The sequence below is a fragment of the Chroicocephalus ridibundus genome, chromosome 12 (genome assembly GCF_963924245.1).
Source record: "Chroicocephalus ridibundus chromosome 12, bChrRid1.1, whole genome shotgun sequence".
Taxonomy (NCBI): Eukaryota; Metazoa; Chordata; class Aves; order Charadriiformes; family Laridae; genus Chroicocephalus; species Chroicocephalus ridibundus.
In genome coordinates, this window is record NC_086295.1 from 4,233,859 (window position 1) to 4,248,976 (window position 15,118).

The 15,118-nt window shown below is 48.3% G+C and overlaps 1 long non-coding RNA gene across 1 annotated transcript; it reads left to right on the forward strand.

The window, feature by feature from the left end:
• Positions 1-1,984: 1,984 nt before the first annotated feature.
• Positions 1,985-14,348, forward strand: LOC134522661 (uncharacterized). The gene is made up of 3 exons (XR_010073091.1): positions 1,985-7,692; positions 9,581-9,679; positions 12,374-14,348. It is a non-coding gene; the product is annotated as an uncharacterized LOC134522661 (long non-coding RNA).
• Positions 14,349-15,118: the final 770 nt, after the last annotated feature.

Here is a 15,118-nt window from a genome sequence, read left to right on the forward strand (position 1 = left end):
CATGACAGTTTATAGTTTTTTCAACTCGGCCAGAGAAAGGCACTAAACCAAGTTTTCCTTTACTTTGTGATATGTTCTTAAGAGAGAGCACTCAGGCATTAAATGACTGGCCACCGTGGACTAAAATATCTCCTGTTTGTCCTCGTGGAAGAAGTGACCTTAAAGGACTTGTTCATCGATTCACCTCTAAAATCACTGGGCCACTGCCAAAACAGCATTTAACCTGAAATCATGTCTTACATGTGAAACCAGACGGGAGATAAGCCAAACAACTTTTTTTATGTTATGTCATAACTGTCTTTATCTCGAGAAATTAATTAAAAACCTTAGAAGTCCACAGAAATGTCACAAGCGTTCGCTTGCACACCCAGAGGGCTCAACGCCTGCATCCCAGTCCTGGCTGCACCTGGAACAGGTCACTTGCCTTCCCCCCTGTATTTTTGTATTTTGCTCTCCCCATCTTTATGGTTGGGATGCAAAAGGCTTCTCTACCCTCTAAGGACAGTCCAAAAAAAACTCAGACAAGGTCTTTGGTTGTCAGTCAAAGAGTGTTGGCCAACAGGCACATCTTTTTGTGGCTATTGCGGTGCTTGTGTGCCAAGAGCAGTTCTTCAGCATGGGACCACGGAGTGGCAGGTGACCAGGATGCTCCCTGGGGCCAACCCCATCCCAGTGGGAGAGGTTTGCTCGGGGGGCTGAGCACCTCCAGGGTGGCAGCAGCCTCTCTCGGCCGCCCACGTAACCCATTGCTCCCAGAGGGAATGACTCAACCAGCAAGACCCAAGTGACAGCATTTTTGTCCAATGGATGCAAACGAGATGCATTACTCATCCTGGGAGCAGGCGGTATTGGGGGATCGTGCCCTGAGGGCAGCAGTCACCTAGCAACTCCGAGAGGCTCTGCCTGTGCTCATCATCGGCTCTCCTGGCGTATCTTCCACAGCAGCCTTGTGTCCTTTCAAGTGAATGTTAGAAACAAAGTAGAAACATAAGAATGGGTCCTATTTTGGGGTGGATTTGTGTTTCTTCTTGGGCTTCATGGCTTGCTTGTGGCTTATTGCTAATAGCCAGGGTGATGCTGTGAGGAAGGGTGAGGCTTAGGCAGCATCGGTCCGTGCTTCCAATAGCCCACAGCTGGGAGCAGCCCTTGGAGAAGGCAGAATTGCACAGGGAGGTAGGGCTCTAAACCAGGACTGATCTCCCTTTGCAGAGTCAAAGTGACCCCTGCAGAGTAACTTCAGGTTTGGTTGATGGTGTGTGTGCAGGAGGAGAGCGCTGCGAGGACCACCAGCACAGCAGGGCTGGGGGCGAGGGGAAGTGACCCCTGTGACAAAGCCCAGGCTGCCCAGCACAGCCCTGGCCGAGGAGACAGAGGACTTTATTCCAGACATTGTCACATGTCTCAGTCCCCAGAGAGCCACCAGGCTGGCTGGGCAGGGCTACTCCAGCACGCTCCAGCAGGTCTTTTCTTTCAATGCACACACACTGTCCTTGAGGTGTCGGGAAACAGACGGCAAGATGGAAAGCAAAGGCAAACACCTCGTTCCTCTGAACCTGTCTGACTCCAGGCAGTGGTTTCCCAGCTCTCGTTCAAGTCCAGCAACCTCCTGACCCACCCGCCGCCTGACAATTTCAGCAGATCCTTTGTCTACATGGACCCCTCACCATCTTTGGGAGGACAGAAAGGTGAAGAACCTGTTTCTTGGCTTTGGGAGATGCTGCCTGCAGTGCTACTCTGGGCACTGTAAAGAAGGTGCCTCTGGACACAGACCCTACCATACCCAGGGGTCTGTAGCTGGGCACTGAGAACTTACTCAAGTGCCTTCTTGGATGGAGTACACCCACTTGGGTAGACTACGCCACTATTTTTTTATTTATTTTTTTTTTTAATTTTCTTTTAAAAAATGTTCCTTTCAATCGGATCACACCCTCACCTGTAATTTTTACAGATTACAGCATCCTAGGGAAAAAAAAAAAAAGAAAAAAGAAAAAATCTCAATTCTATAACAAATAGCACAGCAAGAGGCTTTATGTCCTGAAAAGGCCAGTGCCGGTCCTGGCGGCGGCACATGCCAAGCCCTTATCGCTGCCAATCCCCCAGCAAAGCTCCCACCGTGGGGTATCGAGCCCCCAGCCCTGCCAGCTCCCTGCTCCCGCCCCCGTTCCAGCGTGCCTCCTCGGGTGGCTTAATCCAAATGCCGTGTGAAACTATGTCAAACGCTTTGCAAAACATCAGGCATATTAGTGCTACCTAATAACCATGACTAAGCTAATGAATTCCGACTTTTTCTAAAGACCTATGTTTCATAAACCCATTAGTTTTATTCCTAGCCTTTAATTCTTCATCGTTTGAATTCCCTTTCACCTATGCCATTATTTTGTCCGGGATTACTAGCTTGTGGTTATCTGTGGCATAATGACAGACTTTTTAAAATATAAACTAGACCTTTCCCTGCTTTTCTGTTGTTGATTAAAAATGAACATCTGCAGACCTCAATCTTCGGAGACTCTCAAACACAAGTTATATGGACACTGATTTCTAAGTGTAACCCCTGACAACACAGATATAATTTACTACCCTGCTGATTAGAGAAAGATTTTGTCTCCCATTAGGGAGATAAAGCACATCGTTTTGTCTTTCCAAATGCCACAAAGAAATACTGACCAGATATTATTGCGCTGATTGAACCGTGTCATCCAGTGATGAACCCACCAGCTGGCACTATTTTTTTTTCTCTTTTTAAAGATATTTGAAGTTTTTTGCCCTTACTCTTGACAGTCACAGATTTCAAGCTCTTTTAATAATTATCCCTCATCAGCTGGCTAAGCTTCATAATTTCTGATACACACCATTTGCTATCTAGTTCCTTTTTGCAAACTACTGCTTTTTTCTTTTTTCAATATCTTCTCTGACTTGGCTCCTGAACCCAGGAGATCCTTGAGGCAAAGCCAACATCTCTTTATAATGAAATCCAGGCACTTGTCCACGTGAAGATCTCTACCTAAAAATTCCCGACCTTCATTAAACCTTTTCTGCCCGTATTTTAGCTTCGAGACAATTCGAAGCTCAGTTTTCCCCAGCTCTGGAGAGCTGGCCCTTTGGAAGCTGCTGTAGGACCGTATGGCCATAAACAATGATGATACTGATGAAAATGCCCTTTGTCAGCCCGTATTGGACGTAATCAGGCTCTGATCACCAGTTCCTAGGCAACCACAAAATTCCTGTCCAGCAACCAGGTCCAGAATAGTCTTGGGGTTTGTTTTGGTCAAAATACCTTTTGTGTTAGAAAATTATTAGCAATCATTATAAGAAACCCTTACAGTGTTTTAATTAGTGGCTGCACAGGACTTCCAACAGAAGTTACCCTTAGTGACCCCTGCAACGACAGCAGATTTTTTCCTGCAGATCCCCAGCTGGAAGAGCAGAGCCCAAGCTGATCTGCGGTGCAGCATCTCCTCGGGCAAAGGACCCCTCTCCCACCTCCCTGGGGTTCGTTAGGTAACGCAATCATCCAAGCTCGTTCTTCGCTCCTCCAGCATGAAGCAAGAGATCTCGCTGAGCGATGGGCAAAAGCAATGCTTGCTTTTGGGGATGGCAATGTCCCTTCCCAAGAAGGCGATTCCCAAATTTTCAGCGTTCCAGCATTTCCCAAACACATTTCTGAGCATCAGTTATTTACAGGAGTTGGGTCTCTCTAGGTTTCTGCACCTATCTGCCTGTCTTAAGCCACTTCTAATTTCCCCCCCTGCACAGAAATTAATTCTGAATAAGGACATTCTTGGTGGAAACTAATATTCTCTCTCCAAAGGATATATTCTTTTTGCTTCAATTAATAAAAAAAGTGGATTAGACTCATCCTTTTCCACACTTTCTTGAGGTCCTAACCTGTCTCGAGATTGTGGGCAACTTAAAAGCAGCAAAGAAGTCTCACAAGAGCATGAAACAGCCCTCTGCAGCAAGAGATGAAAGAGTCAATGCACACAACCAACGTGTCAGCATGTTTCACAGGACTTGCAAAGGAACTGAGTGTCCACAGCCAACCATCAGGAGGGCAAGGTTGAAACGGAGATCACGGGGACAGTCATCTGAATCTGCTCTTGGATCCTAGCAGGGCCCCAGGAGAACGATGTCCTGAAACAGAAGTGGTCTAGACACAGCGGTCAATTGAAAAACTGCACCGCAGCTGCTGATAGCCACCATGTCAAGTCTCCTTCATGACCTCTGTAGAGAGCATGTGTCCATCACAGTGCTGCTCACCAGTGGGAACAGTCCACAGCCACCCACAACGATCAAACACCAAACCAGCCTTCCCCCCTCAAGTTCTTCTAGGCTCAGGGCAACCATCCACGCTGCAGTCTGAGCTCCCTCCTAATCTTCATCACACCTAAGGCTCTCACCAAATCTCCCGTCCTTCCTCCCATGTATCGGAGATCTCCCAGACTTGCTGGACTATGAGCGTCACCCCCAGTGAGCAACATATTGGGAAGCTCAGCTCGTGCTTGGTTCTCTCTGTTGTCCTCATTTGGGAGGCAAGGGAGACCATCCTACGAGAACATTTCATATCACAGCTAGTGATAGATCTGCTTTCAGAGCGACAGAGCTGCTCTGTGGGCTGTGTGAAACCCAAAGCTTTTGCATGTCCAGGCATTATTGCTGTTATTAAATTGGAGATTCAACCCATATTTCCTTTGGAAAAGAGCTTTTTCAGCCCAGCAGGCAAAAAGCAAGACAAAGTATCTCCGTTAAAACCCCACCGAATCAAAACTCAGCTTTTGCTGGGGTGTTCCAAGTAGGTGACAACTCCTGGAGTCCTTCTCACCCCAAACACCCAGTAGCTTTGTTTATTTATTAAAGGATTCACCTCCAAAGGTGGGGATTTAAAGATTTTTCTGCAACACCTCAGAGCACTTCCCGCCTGTTAGAGCCATGTTTCCCCACAGCAGCACGTCTGGAAGGCAGAAGCCGGTGCGCGATACCCTGAATTCAGCACAATGTTACTTATCTAAGCAGAAAGCAATAACAACACAGCAGAGATTTCATTTCCTTTCAGCACATAAGAACTCCACGGAGCAAAGGTGAGATTAAATAATACAATAGACAGAAAGAGAGCAAGGCAAAGGAAGGTTTTCAAGTCCCTTTCCTTTGCCAGGAGTTATGAAAACCTTACAGGAGACTTCACATCTAAAGCTCCCTGGATATCTTCAGCCTCTTAACAAAGATGGCCCAAACACTCCCCGTACAGACTCACCACCTGCCTTCCCAGGCAGCTCCAGCAGGACTCTACTCCAGAGATAATAGAGTATAATATGGACTGGTTTGGGTTTTGCCACTCAAACCATTGACCCGGCTCCTTCCTTATACTGCAAAATTGCCTTTTTTTCCCTTTCATGCGTCAGGGAAAAGGCGCTGCTTGTTTCTGGAGGACAATGAGCAGCGTAAAGGAATCTAAATTCCTGATGCTGTTCCCAGCAAAACATAACGGGTGTGCTGGCACGGGCTCTGCGGACACAGCACGGGGCCCTGGGGCCTCAGCTCAACGAAGCACTTAGAGGTGTGTTGAAGTCCATCCTTATCCAGGAAAAAGAAAAAAATTATCTATATAGGTGAGATTTAAGCATGTGCTTAAGCAAATACGTTCAAGCTTCGCCAGACAGGGTGGGCAGCTGAGCCCACCCGGAGCCGACAAGCTGCAAAGCAACCGATGCTCACCGAAGTGGAAGGAACGCACAAGCAAGATGCACAGAAGGAGGAGTGACATCTTGGCACTTCGTTGCAATGAAAAAAAAATTGGTTTTGGCTGGGCCTCATGGCTTTACTTTCAGCCAATACAACATAAAATGCCATCCCTCCTGTGCAAGCGGCTGCGAGAACCCATCAGTCTTATTTGAAGCCAAAATACTCCTTATCACCAAAGACTTCTTGAGATCTGAACGTGAGCCAAGGACTGCAATGAAATGTAGGACTTAATTATGTCTGACAAAAGCAAATCAATTAAAGGCTTTTTCACATCTGTGTCATTTGATTGGGGCTTCAGCTTTATCTTCTCTTCTCTGCTCCCTCGCAGAAATTGAATATTTATGGCCAGGAATTAGGTCAAAGCCCAGGAATGAATAAATGTTTGCTGTTCTATGCAGGAGACAAGGAAAGCTTCAGATTGCTAAACATGAAGCCAAACCCCACCGTAGTTCTCAAAATGGTCCGATAAAGCCTCCAGCTGTAAATCCTCGGCAGAGCGCATGCTGTATCCGGGCAGCCTGAGCTCTGGGAACGCACCAGGAGATGCACAGAGTAAGGCTGTTCGAGCCACAGAGCCGTTGCCCACCTTTGCGTATTTTGTTTCTCTGACATCCATTAGATTTGCTTTTAAAATTGGTGTTAGAAATGACCCTTTTAGAAGAGGCTCAGGTACTCTGCAACTCACTGCTTTTTAAGTGCCCAGCTTCAGATTTCAGGGATCGTTGCTCGAAGCCCCGCTCTGGGAAGCGATGCTCTTACGGCAAAGCTCTTCCCTGCTGCAGGGCTTGCGTGCAACAAAATCCCTTTGCTCCCATCCCTCCATCCTTCCACTCTCCTCCTGAGAACTTCTTCTTTCACTTCAACACCCCTGACCCCCATCGGCCACCCAAAGGAACAGGAAATTGCACAATTTAATAGCTAGTTGTTTACCAGGCAGAGCTACGTGCCCCAAAACAACCAGACTTGGTTTGAACGTGCGGGCAGGGTACCACTCCTGTGCTTGGCGCAGGAGGCCAGCCCTGACCACCTGTAGGAATCAAGATCACACCTGCGCGGCCCCGACGGCATCGCTGCACCTTCAAACCCCACCTGCTGTTCCCTTGTGTTCAGCATCCACATCTCCCAAGTTACTTAAAAAAAAAAAACAACAAAAAACTCAGGCGCAAAAAGTGGAAAACACAACAGTTTTCTTTTTGATGACTGGTAGCAGTTATTTCCCCATATACCTAAACGTAAGGTCTGAATTAAATTTGGCAGAATCCTTTTGAGTGAATTTATCGAAATGTAATACGTACCTATTACTCCTTATACCATTCAGGGGCTGTCTTTCTTATACACTTTCCCTTGACGCTTTAATATTTATATCTATATTAAACTATTCACACTGCTTTCAAGGCATCTTCTGCCATCACTCAATCTTTAATAACTTGCCTGCAACAAAACTGTTTCCAGTATACTTTTTAATCCTACAGCAAGGCCTTCAGTGCAAGGTACTAAAAGCTGACACTAATGGCTGAAGCTTGGGCACAAAAATCCAGCAGGAAGGATTATCATGCTCCAAAGGAACTTGAAGACCCAACATAAATATGGATCAAACCCCAAATCACATTCTGCCTCCTGGCTTTTATCTTCTGTGAGGAGCTGATGGAACAAAACTTGTCGGTTGTGTGATGTTACCAAAGCACTCTCCAAGTGCAGGGCTTGCCTTTGCGGCATTTTAGAGGAAAAGGTGTTGAACCAGCCCAGGGATGCTGGAGGTTACTCCAAGGGAAAGGAGATGAGCACCTTGCAAACCCCCAGCCCTCGCAGGACTCGACACGCCAGGGATGCGCAGTGCCCACCACCCCTCCCGTCAACGGTCCATTAAACTCACCTTCAAGAAAACGGAAAATAAACCTCAAGATGTGTAAAGCAACATCCTTCCAGCAAGCGTCCCAAATACCCTGCCAAAATCAGGTGGGTATTTCCTGCATCGGTAGGGTTTGTAACGGACAGAAGATGGTAGCCTTTTGAAGCCGTCTCCTTGCCCAGGTTATTCTTTCATGTTACAAAAGGAAAAAAACCAAACAACCTAAACTTAAGAAAAACTGTCTTTGCACATGAACGCTAAATGAAATTAGCGCTTGATCCTCTTAGAGCCACCCACAAAGGCAGGAAAATAATCCATTATTTGCATGGCTTTAATTCCAACTTCTCTGGAGCTGAGGTCACCCTCTATTAATCACAAACGGCCTCGGCGTTACACAACGGGCAAAGAGGTAAAAAGCTTTGTTGACTGGTATTTGTTCTGTCTTCCTTTCGAAATAGCAAGCCCAAAGATAAACAGAAACCTTTTACTCCCCCCGCCAGCAACAACCACGGCCGTGTCCCGAGGTGGTGGCCAGCCGGGCGTTCCATGTGGAGCCGGGGGAAATGCTGCAGGCACTTGGAGACCGGCACTTCACGGCTGCCTCCCGCATTTCCCACCGCCTGCTCTAAAGCGCGTCCATTCGGTATTATTTTTAAACCTCACGTTTCCTTTCTCGGTAAATAGCTCAGCTCACTGCAGAAGAAAGAAAGTGCTGGGGGGTAAATAGAAACGGCCCTGGCTGCTGCCACCGGGGTAAATCCCAGCCTCTTCTCCGGCTGCACCGCGTGCTGGCACATGGTCACCAACAGCCTGATGGCTGCGTTTAGCGCGTATTTTTTCTTTATTATTTTAAGAAATATCCATCTTTTTATTATTTTAATAATTACCCATCTTTCCAATCCTGACGCTGCTGGAGCAAAGGGTCCTCACAGGACACATCGTCCCTGTGATTCCCACCTCCATGGTTGCGGCGGGGGGGAATCACCAGCCCCCCGGGGTGCTGCACTCCCACTGGCAGCTCCTGGGGACGCCGTCTGATTTAGGGGATGGAAATGGCACAGCAGGGCACGAACCACAACCGCGCAGTTACTCACGGCACAAAAAGAACTGTACGGACCCGTTCTGCACCACATTTTCCTTCCATGTAAGAACAGTCCAGCAAAGCCTTTTCAGACCTGCAATTTCAATACTGGCACAGTCAGAATGGCCACGGACCAAGGTTTTATTCCCATTCAAGATAATTCTATAATAAAACATGTCAGGGAGAGAGACGGCATATTCACGAACATTTTATGTTTCTAAAACCAGATTGGAAGTCTTACAAAAATACTCTAGTTCTACCAAAATGAGTGAACTTCTCCCTTAGTGATGTCCAAGGTGGATCCACTCCTTTTCGGCACACGCCCCCTCCCCAAACCATAATCCGGGATTGGCACAGGGCTGGGAATAATCTCACCTGGAAACAGGGCAGGGAAGGCATCAGAGCAGCAAACACTGCTTCAGCTTCCACAGCATCCCAAGCCTGGGAAATTATTTCTGCTGCGGAAGTCCCCAGGTATCTGTCTTTCAAGCTGGGCTTACATCAGAGCCTGCTCACGGGCCAAAAGCCATCGGAATAAATCAACCCCCCCCCCTCCACCAGCTAAACCGAAATGCTGAACTCTTCCCTTGACGTTGTGGGGCTTGTTAATACCATGAGCCGTCCATCATCTTCACACTCCTGCCCCATCCCCTCTCCCCGCAGCCCTCGCATCAGGGAAATTTCAGTCGGAGCCTCGCCGAAGTGATCCTCCTGCTGGAATAATTATATCTGTGTTGAGCTAATTCATCTCCTAAAGAGCCTGGCAAACATTAAGCAAAGGCAAACGCAGCGTGCTTCATCACCCACCGGCCAGGGCTCACACTAAACAAAAGCCAGCGCTGACAGCGTCGCTCTCCGTTTCGCATGTGTTTCTCCCCCCCATTTACTTTTTTTTTTTTTCTTTTTTTCCAAAGTGCCAAACGGAGCGGGATTGTATTTGCAGGCAGGAGCGTTTCTGACACCCTGCCAGTCGGAGCGAGCCGGGCTGCGGCCGGGGAGGCACAGAGACGCAAGTAAGTGCCAGCTCATTTCCAGGCCACCGGCCCCGGGGACAAGGGCAGGTCCCCGATCCAGCCCCAGGGACAAAGGCAGGTCCCCGATCTGGCCCCAGGTCCCGCAGCACCGGCCTTTGGTGCCCGCTCAGCTGGCGGAGCTGCTCCATGGAGCATCACGCTGGAGCGTTTGCCACTGGGGCCAGCAGTTAATTGTGCCAGCAGTTTGACGACCTGCTCCATGCCCTCTATCACTCCTTAACACGTGGCGCAACATCAGCCTCAGTTGCAATGAGAACCCCGACCTCCAAAACGTTAAATTCCTGCAAGTTTCGTAAAAACAGGCACTTGGGCAGAGGAGGAAGCCACCACTAAATAGCCACCGCCAAATGGGAGCTCAAGCCCTATCATTAGGCACAAGGGAATCAACAAGGGAGAGAAACGCTGCGAACGTCCCAGAGGCGGCGGGCAGAGCTGAGACCCCCAGCTCCACGGACATGATGTCCCCTCTGCTCTGCTGTCCCCTGACAGCCCCGTTTCACATCCACCTTGCTCCTCCTTAAGGCTTTCTGCGAATGACCTACAGAAAGAGCAGCAGCGGCTGATTAATGAGCTGATCCTCCGGAGGAGCCGGTGAAACCAGCTACACCGGGAAGGAAATGGAAGGGGGAAAATAAAGGCAGAGGTGTTGTTTGTTTGTTTGGGTTTTTTTTTTTTCCTCCTTTCCCAAGCGTATACCGGCAAGAAGTGATGCCTACTTTATTTGTGCCAACATTAAGTGAGCACTCATGAAATACAAATAGGATGGTTGGTCCTTTTCTAGCACAGAACTAGGTCTCTCATATCACTTTCAAGGGAAGAAACCAGCTTTTTCACACCCCCCCCTCCTCTATTCATCTCCTTATTGTGGCATTTTCCACCCTTTGTAATTTACAGCTCTCTCCATCCCAGCAGGGTTGAAAATTAGCTCTGCCACCTTGTCCGTCCAAAAGCACTGAACAGCTGGCAGCAACACCAATTGCCCAATTTTCTTCAATAGTTAAACTCCTCTGCCAAGAGGAACAAACCCATTTGTAGCCATGCTGCCTATGTATTTTATTACTTTATGTATTTTTCTGTCCTTGCCTCGCAGTTGGTTCCTAACTGGTGGTGCTGCCTCCTGCAAGACGTGATCCACAGCCCTGTGGGGACATTGAGGGCGGTGGTGGGGAAATATGGTGTGAAAAGGGTTTGGCTACAAAAAAGAAACCTCTGGGGAGAGGATTCCCTCCTTGAGGGCCATCTGGGAGACCCCAGGATGGGCTGGGATCCTTGACCCTACAATAAAATATCAGGAGCAGGGGGGGGGAAATAACAAGGAGGAATCAATTAACCATTGGTACCAGACTGCTTCTATTTTGGGCTCCTTCCCGCTCCCAAAGCCACCAGACACCCCTCTGAAGCCAGAAGCATTGCACCCAGAGGGCTGTTATCAATTCGCGTACAGTAAAGCCATTTCAGCTAATGAATCCCCTCTAGAATCTGAATTAGCATCTCTCAGCAATAACAAATCACTCCTGATTTCTGATTGCTTATAAATAACCTACCAATGACCTCGGGAGCTTTTAGGCGAGGCTGAATTCCCCTTCATCCCATGGGACTCACCAGGCCCTGGACACGACCCAGCTAGGCTGGAACATCAGCCTTAAGAAAATCCATTCAGCCTCTTCTCCTGTTGCCAGCAAGAGAGAAAACAAGACCTTTTTTAATCCCCAGGAGGCAAGTGGAAATATTTATGGCGCTACGCGATAATTAAACTGTTTGTGATTTATCCCGGCTTCCTCTTCTATACGTTTGACAGATCTTTATAGACTGACGAGTTAAATGGATGCAACACATCCAGTCGTGCGGTACATTTACGTGGCGGCACCTCCCGGCTGCGCGGGCAGCAAAGGGCACCCAGCGCCGTGCAGAACCCACCTCTGACGCCACTTCTTACCCCTCCACAGAAAATCATGCTTTTCATCTAAATATTTCAACTTCCCTCTCCTCCTGCCCTGAATCTAATTCCCTCGCTCTCCTTTAATTCCAAAAACTGCTTTCAGAAATCTTTGTGTGTAAAAATTGAAGGCCCATTCTCTTCTATTCGGTGAGACTTTTCCCCATGCAAAAATAATTCATCCTTTTAGATTTAAGGGTACCGAGGGGTGGATCCTGCCACCAGAAGAGCTGGGTAGCAGGGAGGTTACAAGACTCTGCCATGACGGGCATGAGAAATAGCATCTTTTAATGCTTTTATTTTCATTTGGTAGTCCCCAGCACCACAACACAATCTGTCACCTAAAGGTATCAAATCTCCTCATCGTGCGCATTAATGAGGCTCCACATCCCACTGGGAGCCCCGGATTCCACACCAGAACGCAGGGATGGGGCTTCTCAGGAGGCAGCAGCCCCATCGCTGCTTCCCCATGTGTCACTAGTGGGTGTTCTTTCTTCTGTTTTTTTAAGTAAACCAGTCTCTGCGACTGGATTTCTGCTGTTTTAGAAAAGGCAGTAAACAGCGTCACAAAATCTCGCTCGGTAATTACAGAAACACTTGATTGTTAATCACGTCTTAATTGTTTTGTACCTTTTGTTAAGTCCTGAACTACTCAGATGGTGATAATTCTTGTCATTAGTGTACGAACCTTGGGGCAATATTATTCTAACATCTTAACATTTGCACTCTCTCGTTAGAGAATGGCATCGAATATGCAGAACAGAAGCCAGGGTGGAAATGAAAGGCCTCGTTGGAATCACAAATGTTCTAATCAGAGCTAACGATCCCCCTCCCACCGCAGCGGAGGACAACTTCAGAGCCGGGATTGGCACCGCTTTTCACACAGGTGCTTATCCAAGTAGCATCTGGGCATCTTCTCCCCCAAAATACTGCGTTCTCCATCCGGCCACTGCCAGCCCATCCACAGGAGGGGGACAAAGGGTCCCCACAGCCAGCTGTGGCACCGAGGGAGTATCACCACCCCATACCATTTCAATTATGCTGCCCCTGGGTACGTCCAGGCCAAGGGACAGGACGGGATTAGCACCGAGGCGTAGCAGGTGAGCTGGTACCCAGGACATGCAAGATGCCTCAGGAGGTTCAAGAGCCATAGAGTCAAAAGCCAAGTAATTTCATCTCCCCGGGAAGGCCTGTTATCTATCTGATTCCACTTAGTTTGATGTAGTGTCTTTCATACGCCGTCGCTCGGAACAATTTACAGCCAGAAAATAACAACTGCAGGCTTTGGTGAGTCGCATCCAGCAGCCCTCTGGAAGAGCGGCAGAGCTTTTTTCATCCAGCTCTTGTAACACTTTTATAATGATCAGGTAACGCATCTCAGCCCATGTGGTTGCACAGATCACTCCATCCGCAGAAACTCAATGCTCGGATCAGGCAGGATTTCTCTCTGTTAAAAATGCGCGAACGCTAATACCCTTGAACTAAAACTGGCAGCGGCTTGTTTTAAATGCACGAGCTAAACAACCAGCTCCGGGCTGACAAGGGCTCTGCATCCGATTAGAAAATGTGCTGTCATGGCTCACAACAAGCTACGGGCTCCATCCGCAGAGATCTGCGATGCGGAGAGGGTGTCTGTGCATGGAGAGTCGGCAGACGGGCGTTAGGGAGGTTGGGAGGTGCAGTGCTTGCCTGTCTCTTGTTCATCAGCGGTCCAGCACACCTCCTCCTGGGGAGGACTGCATCCAGAAGTTAGATCACCAAATGCTTCGGGTTGGAAGGGACCTTAAAGATCATCCAGTTCCAACCCCCCTGCCCTGGGCAGGGACGCTGCTCAAAGCCTCATCCAGCCTGGCCTTGAACACCTCCAGGGATGGAGCATTGACAGCTTCCCTGGGCAACCTGTTCCAGCGTCTCAGCACCCCTATAGTAAAGAATTTTCTCCTGATATCCAATCTAAATCTACCCTCTTTCAATTTGAGGCCGTTAGCCCATGTCCTATCATAACACTCCCTAATAAAGAGTCCCTCCCCATCTTTCCTGTAGGCCCCCTTCAGGTACTGGAAGGCCGCTGTAAGGTCTCCAAGATATTTGGTGTCCCAGCAGCATCAAAAAATTTGGGTTGGGCACATTCAGGGAGGAAAGCCATGCTACCCAAGACTCAGCAAGGAGGTGGAAAGGAGACACCTCTGCTAGATGGACACATTCCTTGCACTGCAGACTCCTTGTTCCCAGGCCACCATGTCACACCTCCTTTCCTTTGAAGATGACAACAAGGGATGCCCAGGTGAGAGTTAGCTACTGTCCTACCCCTAATCCAGCTGCAGTCACCTTCATCCCCATCACCCTGCAGGCATCTGCCTCAACACCCTCCTCTGCGGCAGGTCTCCCTTTTATCACCCTTTCCCCAGGGCAAACACGACATGACCCCTCCACACAACATCTTGCAGCACAGGGCACGCATGGAGTTATTCAGAAAGCTTTGAGGCCACAATGGTCTCATCTAATTCCACTTTCTGCAGACAAAAGCCATCTAACAAAGCCACAGATCTCCACGGGAGCCTGGTGTCCCTGCAGACCTCCAGCGATAACGCCACCGACAAAGGACGTCACTGATAGACCAGAAGTCTTTTATTTAGCAACTTCACCCACTCTTCCCAGGAATATGTTTTCAGCTGGCCTGTATTTAACCTTCCTTTCTCTAAAGCAATAGGCAGTGGCTTTTATCAGAAAAAAAAAATAATAAATCTGCAGGGCATGTATGGTCAATGGCTCCTTAATAACATTTTTAGCATTATGTTCCCGAAGGCTCATGTTAAAAAAAAAAAAAAAAATTAAACAAAATAAAGAGAGTGGAAAAAACAGAGTAAAACAAATGGCTCGTGCATGGTCTCCTTGAATTGTTTAATAATCCACCAAGTGAAAGGCACCGCGGGGGAGAGGCAGGAGCAGCGCTCCCAATTACACCCTCTCCATCCTCCTAATAAACCAGAAAAATGAGGCTATTGCTGGTAGTCGCAAAACCCTAATGTTTCTTAACTACCTGTATTTACTTTATTTGGTTATTATTGTGGTTTGAAAGGCAAGCCCCTGACTCACGAAGCTCAGGTGAAAGCACGTGGGAGAGCGAATACATCCCATGCCGCAATTCCCATTTGGCCTTTCCGTTCCTAGCAGGAACATTCACAGAAATCAAAGCCTGAGCTCGAGCTCCTGAGCTTTTGCCGAAGGAAAACCTGAATTTTTCACATATTGGTGAAATCTGCAGCCCGCCCCGTGCTGGCTCAGATCACAACCGCATCAGATGAGGGCAGAGCTGGTAGGCTGAGAAGATTCCAGCAAACCCACAAAAATTGAAATTGCTCAAAACCGGAGGAGGACCGCAGGGACACGCGTGATTCTCACCATAAAGTCTCCGACCCAGTCCCCAGATGATCCAAACTTTGCGGCAGGAGCATTGCTACAGCCGCACTCGCTCAGCGAGG